The following is a 24,936-nucleotide window of genomic DNA, read 5'->3' on the forward strand; positions in this document are numbered from 1 at the left end:
GTATATTGAAACCAATATAAATTAAAGAAAGAACATGGTAAGAGCATGAGGATATATTAGGTAAAAGAGCTAAGGAAGATTTCATAGAAAATGCATTGAATCCTTCTTTAATTTGCTCTACTTGTTGATTTTTGTTTAAGATAGCAAGAAATGAGAAATTCACATTGTTATGATTTTTATTGAACAAAATGAAAGGAGACTTTTTGTTTTAAAACAATGGGGACTTGTTAAAATTTTAGAAATATACTTGGAAAGCTTGAAAGAGGAGTCATTTTGAGAATTTGGAAATGAAGACATTGAGAAAGCCATTTGAAAAGGTGCTTTCGGTATTTATGTTCCACCAAAGACCAAGATGGCGTAGCCTTGCAGAACATGTACATTCACGGAAAAAGAGTATTCCAGATAGAATAACAGAAAGACAAGGTTGTGCCAGATCAATTGAAATGTATATCCAAACAAGGAATTGAATGGAGGTAAATATTAAGCAAATGATGGTTTATGAAGTAAATTGGCCCAAAGTGATTGTTCATTCAAAGTCACTTTCTTTATGTAAGGTAAAGATGTTAATTGAGATGTGCTTAAAAAGACATTGAAGAATACAAGATTCTTGCAGAAATGGCAACTATTCCTGAAACAGCTTAAGTGTATTGGCCTTTCTCAACTCTTTCCGAAAACATGTTTTTCTCATTTAGAATGCACTGCCTTGGGTGCTTTATTGCAAACCAAAGAAAAATACCTTGAAAAAACCCAGGTATATTGAAACCAAGATAAATTAAAGAAAGAACATGGCAAGATCATGAGGCTATACTAGATAAAAGAGCTAAAAAAGATTTCATAGAAAACGCATTGAATCCTTCTGTAATCTACTCTGCTTGTTGATTTTTGTTTAAGAGAGCAAGAAATGAGAAATTCACATTGTTATGATTTTCATTTTAAAAAATGAAATGAAACTTTTCATTCTAAAACAGCTGGGACTTTTTAAATTTCTGGAAATATTTGGAAAGTTTGAAGGGGGAGTCATTTTGAGAATTTGGAAATGAAGACATTGAGAAAGCTATTTGAAAAGGTGATTTCTGTACCTTCATTCCATCAAAGACTAAGATGACCTTGAAGAACATGTAGATTCATGGAAAAAATAGTATTCTAGGTAGAATAACAGAAGGACAAAGTTGGGGCCAGATCTTTTGAAATGTATATCCAAATGAGGAATAGAGTTGAAGAAAATATAGCAAGAGCATGAGGCTATATTAGATAAAAGAGGAAAGGAAGATTTCTTAGACAATGCATTGAATCCTGTTTAAATCTGCTCGGCTTTATTGATTGTTGTTCAAGATAGCAAGAAACACAAATTTCCATTGTTATGATTTTCATTGAAAAAAAAATGAAATGAGACTTTTCATTCTAAAACAACAGGGACTTGTCAAAGTTTTAGAAAAAAATTGTGAAAGAAGGTGATTTTGAGAATTTGGGATTGAAGACATTAAGAAAGCCATTTGAACAGGTGCTTTCAGTACCTACATGCCATCAAAGACCAAGATGATACAGCTTTGCAGAACACGTACACTCGAGGCAAAAGTGGACAAGATTGTGTCAGATCAGTTGAAGTGTATATCCAAACAAGGAATTGAGTCAAGGAATATATTAAGAAAACAATGAATAATGATGTAAATTGGTCCAAAATGGTTAATTTCTGAGTGTTCATTCAAAGACACTTTTTATATATAATGGAAAAACATTAATTGACATACACTCAATAAGTCATTGAACAATGTAAGATTCTTTCAGAAATGGGAACCATTCCTCAAACAGCCCAAGTGTATTGGCCTTCTTAACTCTGCACCAAAAAGTCTTTTCTCATGAAATATGAACTGCCTTAAGTGATGTATTTCAAGCCAAAGAAAACTAGCTTGGAAGAAGCCAGACATATAGAAACCAAATAAAATTAAAGAAAGAACATGGTAAGAACAGGAGGCTACATTAGGTAAAACTGCTAAGGAAGATTTCTTAGAAAATGCATTCAATCCTTCTATAATCTGCTCTGCTTGTTAATTTTTGTTTGAGATAGCACGAAATGGGAAATTTGCATTGTTGTAATTTTCATTGAGAAAATGAAACTTTAGACTTTTTGTTCTAAAACAACAGGGACTTGTTAAAATTTTAGAAATATATTTGGAAAGCTAGAAAGAGGAGTCATTTTGCAAATTTGGAAATGAAGACATTGAGAAAGCCATTTGAAAGGTCGTTTCTGTAGCTATGTTCCATCAAAGACCAAGATGACAGCTTTAAAGAACATGTGCATTCACTGAAAAAGTGTATTCCAGGTACAATAACAAAAGGACAAAGTGGGGCCAGATCTTTTTAAATGCATATCCAAAGAGGAATTGAGTTGAGGAAAATAGAGCAGTAGCAAAAGAGCTAAGGAAGATTTCTTAGAAAACACATTGAGTGCTGTTTAAATCTGCTTTGCTTGTTCAGTTTTGTTCGAAATAGCAAGAAAAGGGAAATCTGCATTGTTATGATTTTCATTGAAAAAAATGAAACGAGACTTTTCGTTCTAAAACAACAAGAACTTGTCAAAGTTTTAGAAAAAAATCATGAAAGCAGAGTCATTTTGAGAATTTGGAATTGAAGACATTGAGAAGGTCATTTGAATAAGTGTTTTCAGTACCTTCGTTCCACCAAAGACCTAGAGGACACAGCCTTGCAGAACATGTGGTTCAAGGCAAGTGTATTCCAAGGTAGAATAACAGAAGGACAAGATTGTGCCAGATCAATTGACGTATATATCCAAATGAGACATTGAGTGGAGGTAAATGTTAAGAAAACGATGATTTATGAAGTAAATTGGTCCAAAGTGGTTGATTGTTCATTCAAAGTCACTTTCTTTATGTAATGGAAAGATGTTAATCGACATGCTTAAAAACACATTGAAGAGTATAAGATTCTTGTAGAAATGGCAACCATTCCTGAAACAGCTCAAGTGTACTGGCCTTTCTCAACTCTGTGTCCAGAAAGTCTTTTCTCATTAAGAATGAACTTCCTTCAGTGCCTTATATCAGGGCAAAAAAATGGCTTATAAAAGGCCAGGAATATTGAAAACAAATAAACTTAAAGAAAGAACACAGCAAGAGCATGAGGCTATATTAGGTAAAACAGCTAAGGAAGATTTCTTAGAAAACACATTGAATCTTTTCTAATTCTGCTCATCTTGTTAATTTTTGTAAAATATAGCGAGAAACTGAAAATCCTCATTGTTATGATTTTCATTGACAAAAATAAAACTGGACTTTTCGTTCTAAAACAACAGGGACTTTTCAAAGTTTTAGAAAAGGATTGTGAAAAGAGCAATTGTGAGAATTTGTAAATGAAGACATAGTGAAAGCCATTTGAAAAGGTACTTTCGATACCTACATTCCATCAAAGACCAAGATGACACAACCTTGCAGAACATATGCATTCATGGAAAAAGGGTATTCCACTATGCTCAAAAAGCTATCAAACTGTGCATACCCTTTGACCCAGCAGTGTTACTACTGGGCTTATATCCCAAAGAGATTTTAAAGAAGGGAAAGGGACCTGTATGTGCATGAATGTTTGTGGCAGGTCTCTTTGTAGTGGCCAGAAACTGGAAACTGAGTGGATGCCCATCAATTGGAGAATGGCTGAACGAATTGTGGTATATGAATATTATAGAATATTATTTTTCGGTAAGAAATGACCAACAGGATGATTTCAGAAAGGCCTGGAGAGACTTGCATGAACTGATGCTGAGTGAAATGAGCAGGACCAGGAGATCATTATATACTTCAACAATACTATATGATGATCAATTCTGATGGACGTGGCTCTCTTCAACAATGAGATGAACCAAATCAGTTCCAATAGAGCAGCAATGAACTGAACCAGTTACACCCAGGGAAATAACTCTGGGAGATGACTATGAACCACTACATAGAATTTCCAATCCCTCTATTTTTGTCTGCCTGCATTTTTGATTTCCTTCACAGGCTAATTGTACACTATTTCAAAGTCTGACTCTTTTTGTGCAGCAAAATAACTATTTGGACACGTATACATATATTGAAATTAACTTACACTTTAACATATTTAACATGTATGTGTCAACCTGCCATCTGAGGGAAGGGGTGGGGGGGAAGGAGGGAAAAAGTTGGAACAAAAGGATTTGCAACTATCAATGCTGAAAAATTACCCATGCATATATCTTGTAAATAAAAAGCTATAATAAAAAAAAGAAAGAAAAAGGGTATTCCAGGTAGAATAATAGAAGGACAAGGTGGGGCCAGATCTTTTGAAATGTATATCCAAACGAGGAATTGAGTTGAGGAAAATATTAAGAATATGATGGCTTGTCCAAAATGGCCACTTTTGACTATTCATTCAAAGTCACATCCGAGATGTGATGGAAAGGTGTTTACTTAATTTGTTCTCAATGAGACCCTGGGATACTGATACATTGTTGGTGGAACTGTGAATGGATCCAACCATTCTGGAGAGCAGTTTGGAACTATGCTCAAAAAGTTATCAAACTGTGCATACCTGTTGAACCAGCAGTGTTTCTACTGGGTTTATATCCCAAAGAGATATTAAAGGAGGAAAAGGGACCCACATGTCCAAAAATGTTTGTGGCAGCCAGAAACTGGAAACTGAGTGGATGCCCATAAATTGAAGAATGGCTGAATAAATTATGGTATATGAATGCTATGGAGTACTATTGTTCTGTAAGAAACGACCAGCAGGATAATTTCAGAGAGGCTTGGAGAGGTCTACAACTGATGCTAAGTGAAATGAGCAGAGCCAGGAGATCATTATCCATAACAACAACAAGACTATACAACAATCAATTCTGATGGATGTGGCTCTCTTCATCAGTGAGAGCATTCAAACCAGTTCTACTTGCTCAGTGATAAAGACAGCCATCTATACCCAGAGAGAGAACCGTGGGAACAGAGTGTGGACCACAACATAGCATTCTTACTCTGTTATTTGTTTGCATTTTGTTTTCTTTCTCAGTTTTTCTCTTCCTTCATTCTTGATCTGATTTTACTTGTACAGCAAGATCACTGAATATATATCCACATATTGGATTTAACATGTATTTCAACATATTTAACATGTATTTGGACTACCTGCCAGCTAGAGGAGGGAGTGGGAGAAAGGAGGGGAAACTTTGCAACAAAAGGTTTGGCAAGGGTCAATGTTGGAAAAAATTACCCATACACATGTTTTGTAAATAAAAAGCTTTAATAAAAAATAAAATAAAATAAATAAATCACAATTTTGCAACTCCCACATTCAGTTATGAGATCCCAGATGGGGTCAAGAACTACAGGTTAAGAAGTTAGGGTCTACATAATCTCTTAGATTTCTTCCTGCTCTAAATCTATAATCTAGAATCCAGGGGGAGGGGGAGAGATGAGACTGGAAGAATCAGAGAATAAAAACTAATATATCAATTCAATTTGTAGACCCAAGGCTAAATTTGGATCATTATCTCCAAAGGAAAATTCTGTTTTAGCCCTCCTTAAGATCTCCTGTTGAAATTTACTGGTAACTAGTTGCTACATAATAATGATGTTAGTGACTAGGAAGTGAACATATGATTTTATTGGCATAGGGGCTAGAATGGAATAAACATTTATTAAACATCTCCTATGTACTAGGCACTTCACAAATTTGATTCTCACAACAACCCTGAGAAGTGTTAAGATTATTCCCATTTAACAGCTATTATTTTCAGACAAGTGCTACTCCTGAATCCCATATGCACACATTTTTCATCACTAGAAATAAACTGAATTTCCAAATTTATCTTAGTCCCCAATGGAAGAAATCATAGGTAGGAACCACCTTACTATACAGCATAGCTTTATATACAACAGAAATGATGAAAATAAATGCTGCCAAATTTTTGGAAAAGGGACTTGTTTAATTCAGAATATAGTTAAAAATCTTATGTAGTTTTTATTGGTTCTAGTATCCAGCAGAAAAGAAATATTGAAACTCCAAGACTTTTTGTATTAAATAGCCACAACAGTTCTGTTTTTATTAGTTCTGACTGTGTGTAAAAATCATAAGGACTCTGTTGAAAAAACCTAGGCTTTTTTTAAAGCCGCCAATTACTTTTAAAACAATAAAATAAACTATAAAATTTATACTAGTGATATTAAAAAAATTATGTTGTTCAATAAATGTGACATTCATGAATGTGGGTGTAATTTAGCAAAGTGGACCCAGGTCTAACAACTAAATTTGAAAACTGTGGTGTTATATAATTTAAAAGTATTAAGTGTTTCAATGTCCCCATCAAGATTATGCACTTATGGACTTCCCCCCCCCCCAAGATGGTGGAGAGGACATATATATCTACTTAAGCTTTGTCTTTCCTCTCAGAATGCTTTATTTCATGATAAGGCCTTGGAATTAGTGCTTGACTGAAAAAAACCACAAATAATTACCAACAGAAGATATCCTCAAAATTCAGCAGAAAAGGTCTGTTTTTGCTTGGGTGGGGAGGGTCAGATAGGGCGCAGACTGAGGGCAGGCAGTGAGATTACAGCAGGCAGCTCACACTGAACAGACCTGAGTGGGGTAGGGTGTGATCTCAGCCATTTCTGCAGAAAGAACTTTACCATAGTGTGGCTACTTTGCTCTGGCAGCAAGCCAGGAGAGCAGCAGAGAAACTATAAACACAGGGGGTAAAGACTATAACCCTGAAAAGCTAGGGTCTCTTGGGACCTGGCCAGACCCACCCAAAGTATCTCAGCACGCTCTCAGAATCTCAAAGAGCAGATGCAGTGCAGCCATTGCTGTCCTGCTAGTGCCTCACTGCTGCCCCTGCAGTCTGTAGAGGAAGCTCAGTAATATCATCCAGCCCAACCAAAAAATAAAAATAAAAAGACTGCATTTGTTGTTGGGTTTCGTTGTTGTTGTTAGTTCATTTTCTTTGATTCTTCTTTGATAAAATGAGCAAAAAATTTAAACAGGTTTTAACTATTGATAGCTTCAATATGGATAGAAAGCAGATTTTAAACCCTGAGGAGACTAAAAACATTCTCCAGATGAATCCCCAAAGGGGGATATGATCAGATCCTCAACATACAAAACTCTCATAGAAGAAATTTAAAAGGCTCTCACAAGACAGCTAGAAGAAAAATGGGAAAAGAAAAGGGAAGCTTGGCAAGAGGGTCTGGATAAGTCATCGCACCCATTTAAAGATAAAGTGGATAAAGAAATCAAATCCTTGAAAAACAGAATTAGTGAATTGGAAAAGGTAAACGAGTCCAAGGAAAACAGAATTAATGAATTGGAAAAAGAAAATAGCTCTCTAAAAAATAAAATTGGCAAAATGGAAAAAAATCCCATAGAACAAAACAACTCACTTAAAAATTCAATTGGACAATTAGAAAAAGATATAAAAAAGTGAGTGAAGAAAATAATTCATTAAAAATCAGAATTTAACAAACAGAATTGAATGACTTGAGGAGACACCCAAGAATCACTCAAGCAAAACCAAAAAAGTGAAACAATGGGAAAAAAAGTCAAATACCTTCTTGAGAAAACAACAGACCTAGAAAATAGGTCTAGGAGAGATAATCTGAGAATTATTGGACTTCCTGAAAAATATGATGAAAAAAAGAGCCTGGACACTATTTTCCAGGAAATTATCAAAGAGAATTGCCCAGATGCTATAGAAACAGAGGGTAAAATAGACATTGAAAGAATTCATTGATCACCTACTGAAAGGGACCCTAAAATCAAAACTCCAAGAAATATAGTGGCTAAATTCCAGAACTATCAGATGAAGGAAAAAATACTACAAGCTGCTAGAAAAAATCAATTCAAATATAGAGGAGCCACAATAAGGATTACTCAGGATTTAGCAGTATCCACTTTAAAGGATCGAAGGACCTGGAATCTGATATTCTGAAAGGCTAAGGAACTTGGCATGCAGCCAAGAATAACTTACCCAGCCAAAATGAGCATTTTTACCCCCAAGGAAGAGGATGGACGTTCAATGAAATAGGTGAATTTCATCTATTTATGATGAAAAAACGAACCAAACAAAAAATTTGATCTCCAAATACAGGACTTGAAAGAAACTAAAAAGGTAAAAAGAAATCTGGGGAACTATATTTCTGTTTAAAAGATATATAAAGAACACATGTATAATTTGTTCTAGAAACTAGAGGTGGAAAGGAAATTGTACCAGAAAAAGGGTAAAGTGGAGGTACTACATCTCACAAAGAGGCAAAGGAAACCCATTATATCTGAGTGAAAAAAATAGAGGGGGATGAACATAGTGTGTATCACACTCTCATCAGAATTGGCTTAAAGAAAAAAATATTAGACAAATTCGATTTATGGTGAAACTTCTCCCCACTCATTGAAAAGTGAGAGGGGGAAAAAAAAAAGGGAAGGAATAAGCTAAGTGGAAGGGAATATGGAAACTGTGAGGGAAAGGAGTAAAATAGGGGGAGGAACTCTAAGGTGGAGGAGAGGATACTAAAAAGGGAAGGCTGTGAGAAGCAAGTGGTGCTCACAAGTTTAATACTGGGGAGGCGGGGTAAGGGGAAAGGAAAGGAGAAAAGCATAAGTAGTGGTTATAACAAGATAGCAAGTAATACAGAATTGGTAATTTTAACCATAAATATGAATGGGGTAAGCTCCCCCATAAAGAGGAAGCAGTTGGCAGATTGGATTAAAAGCCAGAATCCTACGATATGTTGTTTAGAAGAAACACACTTGAACCAAGGAGATACATGCAGAATAAAGGTAAAAGGTTGGAGCAGAATCTACTATGCTTCAGGTGAAGTCAAAAAAGCAGGGGTAGCCATCCTGATTTCAGATATAACAAAAGCAAAAATTTATCTAATTAAAAGAGATAAGGAAGGCCACTATAACTTGCTAAAGGGTAGCATAGAATATGAAGCAATATCAATATTAAATATATATGCACCAAGTTGTGTAGCATCTAAATTCTTAAAAGAGTAATTAAGAGAGCTGCAAGAAGAAATAGACAGCAAAACAATAATAGTGGGAGATATCAACCTTGAACTCTCAGAATTAGATAAATCAAACCACAAAATAAATAAGAAGTAAAAGAGGTAAATAGAATACTAGAAAAGTTAGATATGATAGATCTTTGGAGAAAACTAAATGGAAACAGAAAGGAGTACACTTTCTTCTCAGCAGTTCATGGAACCTATACAAAAATTGACCATATATTAGAACATAAAAACCTCAAATTCAAATGCAGTAAGGCAGAAATAGTAAATGCATCCTTTTCAGATCATGATGCAATGAAAATTACATTTCAATAACAATCCAGGGGAAATAGACCAAAAAAGAATTGGAAACTAAATAATCTCATACCAAAGAATGATTGGGTGAAACACCAAATCATAGACATAATTAGTAACTTCACTCAAGAAAATGACATAGTCAATGCTGTAAAATTACCCATGCATATAACTTGTAAATAAAAAGCTATTAAAATTAAAAAAAAAAAAAGAAAATGACAATAATGAGACATCATACCAAAATGTGTGGGATACAGCCAAAGCGATAATAAGGGGAAATTTCATATCTCTAGAGGCCTACTTGCATAAAATAAAGAAAGAGAAGGTCAATGAATTGGGCTTGCAACTAAAAATGCTAGAAAAGGAACAAATTAAAAAACACCAGTCAAACACTAAACTTGAAATTCTAAAAATAAAATGAGAGATTAATAAAACTGAAAGTAAAAAAAAACTATTGAATTAATTAATAAAACTAAGATTTGGTTCTATGAAAAAAAAAAAAGATAAACCCTTAGTAAATCTCCTTTAAAAAAAGAAAGAGGAAAATCAAATCGTTAGTCTTAAAAATGAAAAGGGAGAACTCGCCACTAATGAAGAGGAAATTAGAGCAATAATGAGGAGTTACTTTGCCCAATTTTATGCCAATAAATTCGATAACTTAAATGAAATGGAAGAATACCTTCAAAAATATAGCTTGCCCAGATTAACAGAGGAAGAAGTAAATTGGTTAAACAGTCCGATCTTAGAAAAAGAAATAGAACAAGTTATTAATCAACTCCCTAAGAAAAAATCCCCAGGACCAGATAGATTTACATGTGAATTCTACCAAACATTTAAAGAACAATTAACTCCAATGCTACATAAACTATTTGAAAAAATAGGGATTGAATGAGTCCTATCAAATTTCTTTTATGACATAGACATGGTACTGATACCTAAACCAGGTAGGTTTAAAACAGAGAAAGGAAATTATAGACTAAGCTCCCTAATGAATATTGATGCTAAAATCTTAAATGAAATATTAGCAAAAAGATTACAGAAAATCATCCCAGAAACACTATGCAAGTAGATTTAACAGAATGCAAGGTTGTTAATATTAGAAAACATTAGCATAATTGATATTATCTAACCAAATTAACAAAACCATAAATTATCTCAAAGATGCAGAAAAAGATTGAAAAATCCAACATCCATCCTAATAAAAACACTTGAAGAATAGAATAAATGGGTTTTTCTTAAAAGCCAAGGACATATTTAAAAATCGTCAGTAAGCAGCATATGTAAAGGGGATAAATTGGAACCATTCCCAATAAGATCAGGAGTGAAACAAGATTGCCCACTATCACCATTATTATTCAATATTGTATTAGAAACACTAGCCTCGGCAATAAGAGTCAAGAAAGAGATCAAAGGAATCAGAATAGGCAGTGAGGAAACCAAACTATCACTCTTTGCAGATGATATGATGGTATACTTAGAGAACCCCAGAGATTCTACTAAAAAGCTATTAGAAATAATCCATAACTTTAGCAAAGTTGCAGATTATAAAATAAATCCCCATAAATCCTCAGCATTTTTATACATCACCAACAAAAGCCAACAGCAAGAGATACAAAGAGAAATTCCATTCAGAATAACTGTTGACAGCATAAAATATTTGGGAATCTATCTACCAAAGGAAAGTCAGGAATTATATGAGCAAAATTACAAAAAATTCTCTACACAAATAAAGTCAGACTTAAACAACTGGAAAAATATTAAGTGTTCCTGGATAGGTCAAGCAAATATAATAAAGATGACAATCCTCCCTAAACTAATCTATTTATTTAGTGCTATACCAATCAGACTTCCAAGAAAATATTTTAATGATCTAGAAAAAATAACAACAAAATTCATATGGAATAATAAAATGTCGAGAATCTCAAAAGAATTAATGAAAAAAAAAATCAAATGAAGGTGGCCTAGCTGTACCTGATCTAAAACTATATTATAAAGCAGCAGTCACCAAAACCATTTGGTATTGGCTAAGAAATAGATTAGTTGATCAGTGGAACAGGTTAGGTTTACAAGACAGAATAGTCAACTACAGCAATTTAGTGTTTGACAAATCCAAAGATCCTCACTTTGGGGATAAGAATTCATTATTTGACAAAAACTGCTGGGATAACTGGAAATTAGTATGGCAGAAATTAGGCATGGACCCACACTTAAAACCATATACCAAGATAAGATCAAAATAGGTCCATGATTTAGACATAAAGAATGAGACTATAAATAAATTGGAGGAACATAGGATAGTTTATCTCTCAGACTTGTGGAGGAGGAAGAAATTTGTGACTAAAGACGAATTAGAGACCATTATTGATCACAAAATAGAAAATTTTGATTACATCAAATTAAAAAGCTTCTGTACAAACAAAACTAATGCAAACAAGATTAGAAGGGAAGCAACAAACTGGGAAAAGATCTTCACAGTTAAAGTTCTGATAAAGGCCTCATTTCCAAAATATATAGAGAACTGACTCTAATATATAAGAAATCAAGCCATTCTCCAATTGACAAATGGTCAAAGGATATGAACAGACAATTTTCAGATGATGAAATTGAAATTATTACCACTCATATGAAAGAGTGTTCCAAATCATTATTAATCAGAGAAATGCAATAAGACAACTCTGAGACCACTACACACCTGTCAGATTGGCTAAGATGACAGGAAAAAATAATGATGATTGTTGGAGGGGATGAGGAAAACTGGGACACTGATGCATTGTTGGTGGAGTTGTGAACGAATCCAACCATTCTGGAGAGCAATCTGGAATTATGCCCAAAACGTTATCAAACTGTGCATACCCTTTGATCCAGCAGTGTTTCTACTGGGCTGATACCCCAAGGAGATACTAAAGAAGGGAAAGGGACCAATATGTGCCAAAATGTTTTTGGCAGCCCTGTTTGTAGTAGCTAGAAACTGGAAAATGAATGGATGCCCATCAATTGGAGACTGGTTGGGTAAATTGTGGTATATGAATGTAATGGAATATTATTGTTCTGTAAGAAATGACCAGAAGTTGGAACAAGAGGTTTGGCAATTGTTAATGCTGTAAAGTTACCCATGTATATATCCTGTAAATAAAAGGCTATTAAATAAAAAAAAAAAAAAAGAAATGACCAGAAGGATGAATACAGAGAGGCTTGGAGAGAACTACATGAACTGATGCTAAGTGAAATGAGCAGAACCAAGAGATCATTATATACATCAACAACGATACTGTATGAAGATGTAATCTGATGGAAGTGAAATGAATGTAAACTGTTTGCATTTTTGTTTTTCTTCCCAGGTTATTTTTACCTTCTGAATCCAATTCTCCCTGTGCAACAAGAAAACTGTTTGGATCTGCACACATACATTGTATCTAGGATATACTAGGACATATTACACATATATAGGACTGCTTGCCATCTAGGGGAGGGGGTGGAGGGTGGGAGGGAAAAAATCGGAACAGAAGTGAGTGCAAGGGATAATGTTGTAAAAAAAAAAAAATTACCGTGGCATGGGTTCTGTCAATAAAAGTTACTATAATTTAAAAAAAAAAAAAAAAGAATGTAAAATTAAATAAATAAATTAGAAGAACATAAATAGTCTACCTCTCAAACCTGTGGAGAAGGAAGGAATTTGTGACCAAAGAAGAACTAGAGATCATTATTGATCACCAAATGAAAAATTTTGATTATATCAAATTAAAAAGCCTTTGCACAGACAAAACTAATGTAAAAAAGATTAAAAGGAAAGCAACAAACTGGGAAAACATTTTTACAGTTAAAAGTTCTAATAAAGGCCTCATTTCCAAACTATATAGAGAATTGACTCTAATTTATAAGAAATCAAGCCAATTAAGAAATAGACTAGTTGATCAATGGAAAAGGTTAGGTTCAAAGGACAAAACAGTCAATAACTTTAATAATCTAGTGTTTGACAAACGCAAAGACCCCAGTTTTTGGGATAAGAACTCACTATTTGACAAAAATTGCTGGGAAAATTGGAAATTAGTATGGCAGAAACTAGGCATTGACCCACACTTAACACCATACACCACAATAAGGTCAAAATGGGTTCATGACCTAGGCATAAAGAATGAGATTATAAATAAATTGGAAGAGCATAGGATAGTTTACCTCTCAGACCTGTGGAAGAGGAAGGAATTTATGACCAAACAAGAACTAGATATCATTATTGATCACAAAATAAAAAATTTTGATTATATCAAATTGAAAAGTTTTTGTACAAACAAAACTAATGCAAACAAGATTAGCAGGGAAGCAATAAAGGAAAACATTTTTACAGTCAAAGGTTCTGATAAAGGCATCATTTCCAAAATATATAGAGAATTGAATCTAATTTATAAGAAATCAAGCCATTCGCCAACTGATAAATGGTCAAAGGATATGAACAGACAATTCTCAAAGAAATTGAAACTATTTCTAGCCATATGAAAAGATGCTCCAAGTCATTATTAATCAGAGAAATGCAAATTAAGACAACTCTGACATACCACTACACACCTGTCAGATTGGCTAGGATGACAGGAAAAGATAATGCAGAATGTTGGAGGGGATGTGGGAAAACAGGGACTCCATTTTTGTTTGCCTGCATTTTTTATTGTTGGTGGAATTGTGAATACATCCAGCCATTCTGGAGAGCAATTTGGAACTATGCTCAAAAAGTTATCAAACTGTGCATACCCTTTGACCCAGCAGTGTTACTACTGGGCTTATATCCCAAAGAAATCTTAAAAAAGGGAAAGGGACCTGTATGTGCATGAATGTTTGTGGCAGTTCTCTTTGTAGTGGCCAGAAACTGGAAACTGAGTGGATGCCCATCAACTGGAGAATGGCTGAATAAATTGTGGTATATGAATATTATGGAATATTATTGCTCTGTAAGAAATGACCAACAGGATGATTTCAGAAAGGCCTGGAGAGACTTACACGAACTGATGCTGAGTGAAATGAGCAGGACCAGGAGATCATTATATACTTCAACAACAATACTATATGATGACCAGTTCTGATGGACCTGGCCATCCTCAGCAATGAGATGAACCAAATCAGTTCCAATGGAGCAGTAATGAACTGAACCAGCTATGCCTAGCGAAAGAACTCTGGGAGATGACTAAAAACCATTACATTGAATTCCCAATCCCTCTATTTTTGCCCACCTGCATTTTTTATTTCCTTCATAGGCAAATTGTACAATATTTCAGAGTCCGATTCTTATTGTACAGCAAAATAACGGTTTGGTCATGTATCTAATTTATATTTTAATATATTTAACATGTATTGATCAACCTGCCATTTGGGGGAGGGGGTGGGGGGAAGGAGGGGAAAAATTGGAAGAAGAGGTTTGGCAATTGTCAACGCTGTAAAGTTACCCATACATATAACCTGTAAATAAAAGGCTATTAAAATTTTTTAAAAATGAATATTATGGAATATTATTGTTCAGTAAGAAATGACCAGCAGGAGGATTTCAGAAAGGCCTGGAGAAACTTACATTAACTGATGCTGAGTGAGATGAGCAGGAGCAGGAGATCATTATATACTTCAACAACAATACTATATGATGACCAGTTCTGATGGACATGGCCATCTTCAACAATGAGATGAACCAAATCAGCTCCAATAGATCAGTAATGAATTGAACCAGCTACACCCAGCAAAAGAACTCTGGGAGATGACTATGAACCATTACATAGAATTCCCAATCCCTCCATTTTTGTTTGCCTGCATTTTTTATTTCCTTCACAGGCTAATACTACACTATTTCAAACTCCGATTCTTTTTGTACAGCAAAATCACTGTTAGGACATATATGTTTATATTGTATTTAATTTATACTTTAACATATTTAACATGTATTGATCAACCTGCCTTCAGGGGGGAAGGGATGAGGGAAAAGTGGGAAAAATTGGAACAAAAGGTTTGGCAATTGTCAATGCCGTAAAATTACCCATGAATAAAGAAAGAATAAAAAAAAAATCAAGCCATTCTCCAATTGATAAATGATCAAAGGATGTGAACAGACAATTTTCAGATGATGAAATTGAAACTATTTCCACTCATATGAAAGAGTGTTCCAAATCACTATTGATCAGAGAAATGCAAATTAAGACAACTCTGAGATACCACTACACACCTGTCAGATTGGCTAAGAAGACAGGAAAAAATAATGCTGAATGTTAGAGGGGATGTAGGAAAACTGGGACACTGATGCATTGTTGGTGGAGTTGTGAATGAATCCAACCATTCTGGAGAGCAATTTGGAACTATGCCCCAAAAGTTATCAGACTGTGCATACCCTTTGATCCAGCAGTATTACTACTGGGCTCATATCCCAAAGAGATACTAAAGAAAGGAAAGGGACTGTATGTGCCAAAATGTTTGTGGCAGCCCTTTTTGTAGTGGCTAGAAACTGAAAAGTCAATGGATGTCCATCAATTGGAGAATGGTTGGGTAAACTGTGGATATAAATGTTATGGAATATTATTGTTCTGTAAGAAATGACCAGCAGGATGAATACAGAGAGGCTTGGAAAGACTTTCATGAACTGATGCTAAATGAAATGAACAGGACCAAGAGATCATTATATACTTCACACAGTACTGTATGACGATGTATTCTGATGGAAGTGGATTTCTTCAACAAAGAGAAGATCTAATTCAGTTCCAATTGATCAATGATGGACAGAATCAGCTACACCCAGAGAAGTAACACTTGGAAATGAGTGTGAACTGTGCATTTTTTGTTTTTCTTCCCAGGTTATTTTTACCTTCTGAATCCAATTCTTCCTGTGCAACAAGAGAACTGTACTATTCTGCACACATATATTGTATCTAGGATATACTATAACATATTTAATATGTATAAGACTGCCTGCCATCTAGGGGAAGGGGTGGAGGGAGGGAAGGGAAAAAATCAGGACAGAAGTGAGTGCAACGGACAATGTTGTAAAAAATTACCCAGGCATATGTTCTGTCAATAAAAAGTTATAATAATAAAAAAAATAAAAATCACTATAGAAAGGGCCTGCCTTATACATTCTGTGTTAGGAATAGGGTGAAGGGAGTAGAGAGAAATGAGGGATGATATGTTTCTCTGGGATTAATAGCCAGCCACAAAGATTCTAGTAAATTACTAGAAGTTTAGCCCCAAGATTCAAAATCTGTGTTAAGGGAGATAGGATCAAGAGATTGCATTAGATGATTTCTAAATTCCCTTTCAGCTTTAAATATATAATTTATAATATCGGCTAGAGTTACATTTAAACTATTAGCAGAGTAGCAAAAATTATGTGTATTCCATGATATGGCCTTCAAAGAGACCATCTTGAATATTCTGTTTATATCATCCGATTCATTTTGGTTTGTTACCCAAGCAACCATTTATTGAGCATTCACTGTGGTCAGTGAAATCTGCTTATTCTTGTTAGTGGATAATACTATGGTTTTCAGATTTATAAACCCTATTCTAGAATTCAAATCCACTTATTTAAAATCCTAATTTGATATTTGGCATCACTTTATGGAATAAATTTATAAAGCCAGGAAAAAAAAAAGATTATGCACTTATGCATGAATGCCAAAGCCCAGCCACTAACCCTCTCATTTCAATTGGAAGCAATACCTTAAAGAAAAGGCAAGGAAAGTCTTCCATCTATATATTTTGTAACATTTATTTCATTTCAGATATTTTCAACTATGGGTTGTGTCACCTTAGACTATAAAGCGTGTTGGGGAAGGGGTGCTAGAGTAGAGTGGGTTCACATCATAAAATCTATTTATTAGACAATTTATTAAGTTACTACAGTGTTTACCCAGTTCTTATGGAAGAAAGCAAAGGGGGTAGTCATCAAATTACTGTAAAGAAACTAATATGAGATGATATATAAATCCATGTATGTGTGCATATGTATACTGTTTTATGTTTATGTGTATATGGGAGTATGTGTGAGAGAGAAGAGCAAGAGAAAAGAGAGGAGGGAAAGAGGGAAGGGGAGAGAGAGGAAGGGGGAAAGGAGAGGAGGGAAAGAGGGAGGGGGAGAGAGAGGGAGGGGGAAAGGAGAGGAGGGAAAGAGGGAGGGAGAGAGAGGGAGGGGAGGGAAAGAGGGAGGGGAGAGAGAGGGAGGGGAGGGAGGAGGAGGGAGAGAGAGGAGGGGAGAGAGAGGGAGGGGAGAGAGAGGGAGAGGGAGAGAGAGGGAGGGAGAGAGAGAGGGAGGGGAGAGAGAGGGAGGGGGAGAGAGGGAGGGGAGAGAGAGGGAGGGGAGAGAGGGAGGGGGAGAGAGGGAGGGGGAGAGAGAGGAGGAGAGAGAGGGAGGGGAGAGAGAGGGAGGGGAGAGAGAGAGAGGGAGAGAGAGGGAGGGAGAGAGAGGAGAGGGGAGAGGAGAGGGGAGAGAGAGGGAGGGGGAGAGAGAGGAGGGGAGAGAGAGGGAGGGGGAGAGAGGGAGAGGGGGGAGAGAGAGGGAGGGGAAAGGAGAGAGGGGAAAGGAGAGAGGGGAAAGGAGAGAGGGGAAAGGAGAGAGGGGAAAGGAGAGAGGGGAAAGGAGAGAGGGGAAAGGAGAGAGGGGAAAGGAGAGAGGGGAAAGGAGAGAGGGGAAAGGAGAGAGGGGAAAGGAGAGAGGGGAAAATAGGGAGATTTAGACAAAGTTTGTAGGAGAATTTGAGAGGACACTTTCAACTGGAGTGAATAAGTAGAATATGGGAAAAGAGGCTATCTGTGGTGAACCTTGAAGGAAAAAAAAAATTTGGACAATACCTTTGTAGGCCATAGCTATAGGCATTGATATTATCCCATTTCACATATGAGGATGCACTTATGGTCACAAAACTAGCAAGAATCAGGGACAGTATTGGAGCCTAAGGTCTTTTCTAACTCCAGCCTTCGTTTCAGTAGGTCAGTCTTTTCAATAATGCTTCCTACTTCACAAAACATTTTGCCTCCAAAGCCCCTAGGAAGTGGGTTAATAAAAATATCGTCCCCGTTTTACAGATAAGGCCACTGCTATTTTCCATCCTTAAATCCTATGTAAATAAGAGCAATTCTTCCTTTCATAAAGGCTACAATTTACAAATAACTCAGGAAAGATAAGAAACTGGGTTCACCCTGCCTTCTTTCCACTACATTATAAAGTAACACACCCCCCCCAAAAAACCCAACCCTTTACAAATCATACACTTAGAATTGAAATTAACAACACAAGGGAGGAAGGGATTTTTTTTTTCCAAGGGATGTAATTAAAATCTGGTATAACAAAACAAGCATTTTTTGTGCAAGGAAGATTTTTCTTTAATCAATTGATTTCCCAAACACCTCCAACTCATCGTTTGAAGGTGTGATTCTGTTTTAGGTTCATCATTTTTAAACAGCTTGTCCAAACACACATACATGTGTATCTGTTTATGTATAAACATATGTATATACTCATGGGTCTATGTCTGTATTTTTCTATTTCTCCTGTCTCCAATTCTCGCCCCTGTCCCGGGAGTGTGGGTTTCAGAACGATGAGCAGAGCCGAGGCAGTGTGCTTGGAAAACTCTTGAGTCCATTTTGCAGATGGGAAATTTTGAATCCAAGCAGCCTGGGCTGGACTAAGCAGGGCAGCGCTGTGTGTGTGTGTGTGTGTGTGTTTTTTTTTTTTTTTTTAATTTAATGGCCTTTTATTTACAGGTTATATGCATGGGTAACTTTACAACATTAACAATTGCCAAACCTCTTGTTCCAATATTTCACCTCTTACCCCCCACCCCCTCCCCCAGATGGCAGGATGATCGGTAGATGTTAAGTACATTAAAATATAAATTAGATACACACTAAGTATACATGACCAAACCGTTATTTTGCTGTACAAAAAGAATCAGACTCTGAAATATTGTACAATTAGCTTGTGAGGGAAATCAAAAATGAAGGTGGGCATAAATATGGGGATTGGGAGTTCAATGTAATGGTTTTTAGTCATCTCCCAGAGTTCTTTCTCTGGGCGTAGCTGGTTCAGTTCATTCCTGCTCCATTGGAAATTATTTGGTTGATCTCATTGCTGAGGATGGCCAGGGCCATCAGAACTGGTCATCATCTAGTATTGTTGTTGAAGAATATAATGATCTCCTGGTCCTGCTCGTTTCACTCAGCATCAGTTCTTGTAAGTCTCTCCAGGCCTTTCTGAAATCATCCTGTTGGTCATTTCTTACAGAACAATAATATTCCATAATATTCATATACCACAATTTATTCAGCCATTCTCCAACTGATGGGCATCCACTCAGTTTCCAGCCACTACAAAGAGGGCAGGGGAGCACTGTTTTAAGGCCACTGAACAGCCACCAGGGCCCTCCCGGGAATAGGGCCAAGGACCTGTCAAGTCCCTGCAGAGCTGGTCAGGAAACCGCCTCCATCTTCTAAAGGCCGGGAGGACCCGAGTCCTTTTCCCCAAACTCTCCCCACCCCCTCCAAGCATTTTCTAGTCCAGGTTGATTTTAAAATAGTTTATAATTAAAAAAAAAACTCTTAAAATGAAATTTTAGAATCCTCAACCCCCTTTTGGAGAGTTGAGCATTTTCAATCCCCTAGTTCAAGTCCAGCTTTCCCCTGGAAGACTCAATGAGTGCTGAGAACCAGGAATCTAGCCTCTTAATGGCATTAGATAGAAGCAGGCGACTGGACGCTAAAAGGCGTCTGTGACTCAGTTTTACTGTCACTCACTGACGCAGTCCCCCCTCCCTTCCACTCCACTGCTCCGGCCAAGTCTTGCTTGGGAAGAGTCGTGGCAAGGCACCAGCTGAGCCCCGCCTGCCCAGGCCAGTTGCCGTACCCCGGCCAGGGGCCCAACAAGGTCCCCTCCCCACAGGAGCTCTCGGCTGCGGGAACTTCAACGGAGGACAGCGAATTGTCCAGGCGGAGGTCCCGCAGCGTGGCCCCAAGACGTCAGAGCGGTTCTGAAACATCTCCCACTTCCACCCAAAGAGTCACTTGCTCAGGTCCTGGCCCTGAACTAGTTGGAAAAATGGTCCTCCCGGGCCGCCGGGCTGGGCGCTTCCCCGCCCAGCCCTTCCCTTTTTACCACCCGCCCTCCTGGGCTGTCCCCTCGGAGCACCAGACGGACTGGGAGAGCCTGGGACCGCCTCTTCTTGGGTTCACGGGGAGGACCGGACTCAACCCCGTACCTGGACTGGAGGCCCCGAAGAGCCAGTTTCTGAGCACCAGGCACCCCGCGGGTTCCGGGGGGCGGAGAGTTGCGAGAGAGAGTGGGGGGGGGGGGGTTAGCCCAGGGGCAGGAGGTGGCTCTGGGGCCCGACCCCATTGGCCACCGGGCCCTGCAGCAGGAAGGGGAGAGGGACTGGGCGGTCCCACCCCGAAGCCTGACTAGCCTATAGCGCCGAGAGGCGGGAGGGCTGCCAGCCAGCCAAATGGCAGCCACAACGTACCCGCCCGCCGGCCCGGAGCCGCCGTCGGGGGCCCCTTTACGCGCCTACTCCACCGCTGCAGCCTGTGCGCCCGACGCCCTTCTACATTGCTAACATCCTGGATAGGGGCCACGGAGCCCCACTGCCCCCGCCGCTCCCACCCTGCCTTCCCCCGGCTCCTTCACCAGCCTCGTGTCCTTCCATCGGACCCCCACCTACGAGCCCACGCCGATCCACCCCGCCGCCACCTACGGGGCGGGCACCTTTCCCCGGGACCGGGACCAGCTACACGCACGCCCTCCTCCTGCACGACTTCCTGGATTAGGCAGCCAGGGGCAGCGTGGGGGAAAGTGTCACCCGCCGGCGGCAGCGCTGGGATGTTGGCGCTGGTCCCCGGCGAGGGCATGGGCGGGAGCAAGCAACTGAAAGTTAGAGAAAATGCCAGGCTCGGCCTCTCGGTGCGCGCCCAGGGAAAGGCCCACCCTCCCTCTGGTCTTGCTAGTTCTCAGTCAGGACTCCGGACCACACCGCATATCATCCAATGACCCTCCGAGAAATAGGTGGCGGCAGCGTGTGGTCAGAACCCAACTGGGTGCCCATAGGGGACCCCTCGGAATAGGGCTGAATTTGGGCTTAGAGGCTCGTTTTTGGTGCCGAGAACTTAACATTTCAGTTCTCCATGGGGGAAAGGGATGTATAGGGAGCTGGGGGAGAAAGAAGGGGGAAACAGGTTTGTGAGAGCTAAGGGAGAATGGAAGAGGTACACGAAATTAAGTGGGTTCAAGGGAGTCCCGGATTCCCTCGTGGCATTGATAGCCTGAGGCAGCCCTGGTGCTTACAAGGCTGAATTCGGTTCAACAAGTTTGCACAGCGAAAAGAGCCTGAGCCTTTCGGTTCATTCAGGAAATCTTGAGTTCGATGTTTTCCTGGCTGCAGGGAGCAGCCCCTTCCCGGGAGTCGTGCACGCTGCAGGGTTATTTTATCAACATCCTCAATACAGGCAAATTCAGGAAACACTCGACTTGACAGCCAGGATCCGCTTCTATGGCACTAAAGTGAACCAGTTGCCTTTTTTTTTTTTTGGAGACTATTTTGCAGCAGTCTGGAGGCTGATGCAAGCAAAGTTTCCAAAAATTTCGATAGATTTTCAAAGGTTTTAGATGTAGACCAATAGGACGGACGGACCCAAGGGCACAGGAATCTCTGGACCTGAGCAAGGCCTGCACTCAGTAGCCTATGCATCTCATCAGGCTACATTTAATTTGGCCTGTTAACTGGTCCGGGCCATTTGCAGGCCAATTGGGCCGTGATTTCTGTCTAACTCAGGCACTAGTCGCAAAAAAAACTTGCCACAGTTTTGCCTGGATCTGTACAACTTTTCGTGGATGCCTTGTTAAAATGCAGCATCAGGCTGTAGGGGGAAACAGACTAATTTTTCCACGAATGGAAATGGGGAATGGGAATGGAGGGGTGGTGTGGAAGCCCTTTGCTGTGAAAGGAAGATTAAAGGAGTGGATCCAGAAATAACCTCTTCAAGTACCCCCCCCCCCCCCCCCCACACACACACACACACTCCTTTCCATCTCAGCTGCCTGACTCCTAGGTTAGAGCAAGGGAGGTTAGTTAGGTTACGTTGCGTTTCTAGCCACGCTGGAACCGACTCCCTGGGATCTCTGAGGCCGGTTGCACAGTTTCCTTGGGTTACCACTATGAAAGAGCAGAAAGAAGCAAGGGGTTTTTTCGAGATAGACCAACAGGAAACACATGGACAGAAATGTTGCCATAGCCTTAGGGGTGACTAACTGGCCTCCTCTGAGAACCTGGTATGAAATCAGAGAAATCAAGAATCTCTTAAAGAAAATTGAAGCTTCTTGGTGCACCCCAGTATACTGGTGAGCCAAATTTTAATCGCAGAGGGACTTTAATGGGAAAAGCTTCCCCCACCCCCACCCCCCATTCTCCACAAAAGTCTTCGTTAGCCCCACATCGAGAAATAGTGTAAGGGACTACTTCTGGAGGTTTGGGTATTTTGGGTCAATCCTCTCCTCCCCCCCCCCATTTAAACTCTATTCTGTCTTTGGCAGATGAGTGCAAGTGTGAGCTTGGGGAGGAGTAGTGAAGAGGGGACCCCAAAACTCTGAAAATCCTTGAAGGAGAAAATCTCCTTCAACTCTGCCTCAATAAGGGACTCTGCACCAAGGGACAAACGGTTTCACCCTTGTTATCTGGGGGGTCCTGAAACTCATTGAATTCAATTCAAATTCCAGCTCAAGCTGAAACCCAGTGAGGAACCAACTTGGGACTCCACCCACAGGCCCCCTTCAGCTTGTAGCCAAAGCTCTCATTATAAAAAGAGAGAAACTAAAACCCTCTCTTTGCAGAGGTTCCAAACATGCCAGCTCCATGCTTGGTATCCCAAGGAGCCTCTGTCTACTGGAATACTCTTTCCAGTGCCATTCTCTCTTTACCCTCACCTATTTCCCTAACCAGACTTTATGCCACTCAGGATTTCTAACCTTACTTCCAATCCCCATAATAAACCCTTTTTATCAATCTAGGTTTTCCGGTTTGTAAATTCTTTTACAGAGAACCTCCATGCTGCCAGAAGTCCCCAAAACTCTCTATCCTTGCACCAAAACTCAAGAGGTTGCAGGGGAGCCAAACCTCTCCACTTGGTTCCCTGAACCTGCCACTAGACCTTATCATTTAACTCCCTGACCACCAGGGAACCAAAATGAAATTAGGTTTTCTAACTCTAAACTTCATCAGTAGAAATATTAACATCTCTCTCCACAATTAACTCTATAACAATAAACAAGTTGATTTAGTTTTCTGAAATTCAGATTTTTTCCCTTGATATAGTGGTAATGAAATTACTTCATGAGATTGTCAGGAAATCATTTAGTACAAATTAAAGTACTGTGTAGTACTTTATTTCCCCTTATTGATGAGAGGAGCCCCGAAACTCTCACTCTCGGACTTTGGGGAAAAAGGCTTGGGAAACTTCTTCAGAGAAGTTCTCCCCTGAGAGACCCACCCCAGAGAATCAAGATAAAGTAGTTTCATTTTGTTATCTAGGTGGGACTAGTTGAGTCCAGGACCACTCCTACTTAGCCCTAGCTGGAGATCAAGATTTCTATCCAACTCTATTGAGTTGGAGATTAGTCCAGGGACACTCATTGAATTTGAAGATTCTCTATTCTGATTCTAATAGAATTGGAATCTACAACTGCTCCCAGTCCCCACCAAGAACTACCTATATAACAAGCTTCCTTCAGCTCAATTCCTTGCAGGGGACCTAAAAGCAGGAATCATGCCAAGGAACCTCTCTCCCCTTGGCATAGCTGCAACCGTCTGCCCGCTGAAGAAAAAAAAAAAACCCACCCATTCTCTTTTCAGAATTACTCCCTCTTTATCTCCCTGACCTATTTCCCTAACAGGACCCTATCCCCCTCTCTCTCTATGTCGGGATTTCTCTGCTGGATCTTTACTTCTGTTGGGACACTGCCACTAAGGAAGTCAGCCTGCAGAAGCTGACTTCTCAGTTCTAATAATAAACTTCTTTAGCCAGTTTAACTTTTCAGGTTTGTAAATCCATTTTAAGGACCTGCACAGACCAGAAGGGGGTTCCCAGAACTCTGCCTTGTACCCAACCTCATCACTATAACATCTGCAGAAATAGGCTAGTGGGATAGTCCACTAGCCCAACTTAAATATATGGAGGATTGAAGACTTGGAGCTTTGGGTAGTCAAGGTCACTCTGACCCTAATTTTATCCCTCCTCACCAATAGGCAAACAAACCCCTTCTCTGGGGTCTCTTCATACAGAAGCCACTTCACAAAAGAAAGTGAGGACAAGTAAGGTTCTCCAATGACTAAACCAGTGGTTCTCAAACTTTTGTTTTCAGTATCTTTATCCTATTAAAAATTGAGGATCTCTCCAAAGAGTTTTTGTTTATCTGGATTATATTTATAGACATTTACCATATTGGAAATAAACTATTTTTGAATTTGTAGACCCTCTAAAATTGTTTCAGAGATCCCCAGGATTCTCTAGACCATACTTTGAGAACACTGGACTAAACCATAGAACTGGAAAAGAAGTTTGAGACTAGAAATGCCTTTCCCCAGCTGGGAGGAAGCATCTTACCAAGATGCTACAACTC

This window comes from Sarcophilus harrisii, chromosome X, assembly GCF_902635505.1.
Source record: "Sarcophilus harrisii chromosome X, mSarHar1.11, whole genome shotgun sequence".
Classification (NCBI taxonomy): domain Eukaryota; kingdom Metazoa; phylum Chordata; class Mammalia; order Dasyuromorphia; family Dasyuridae; genus Sarcophilus; species Sarcophilus harrisii.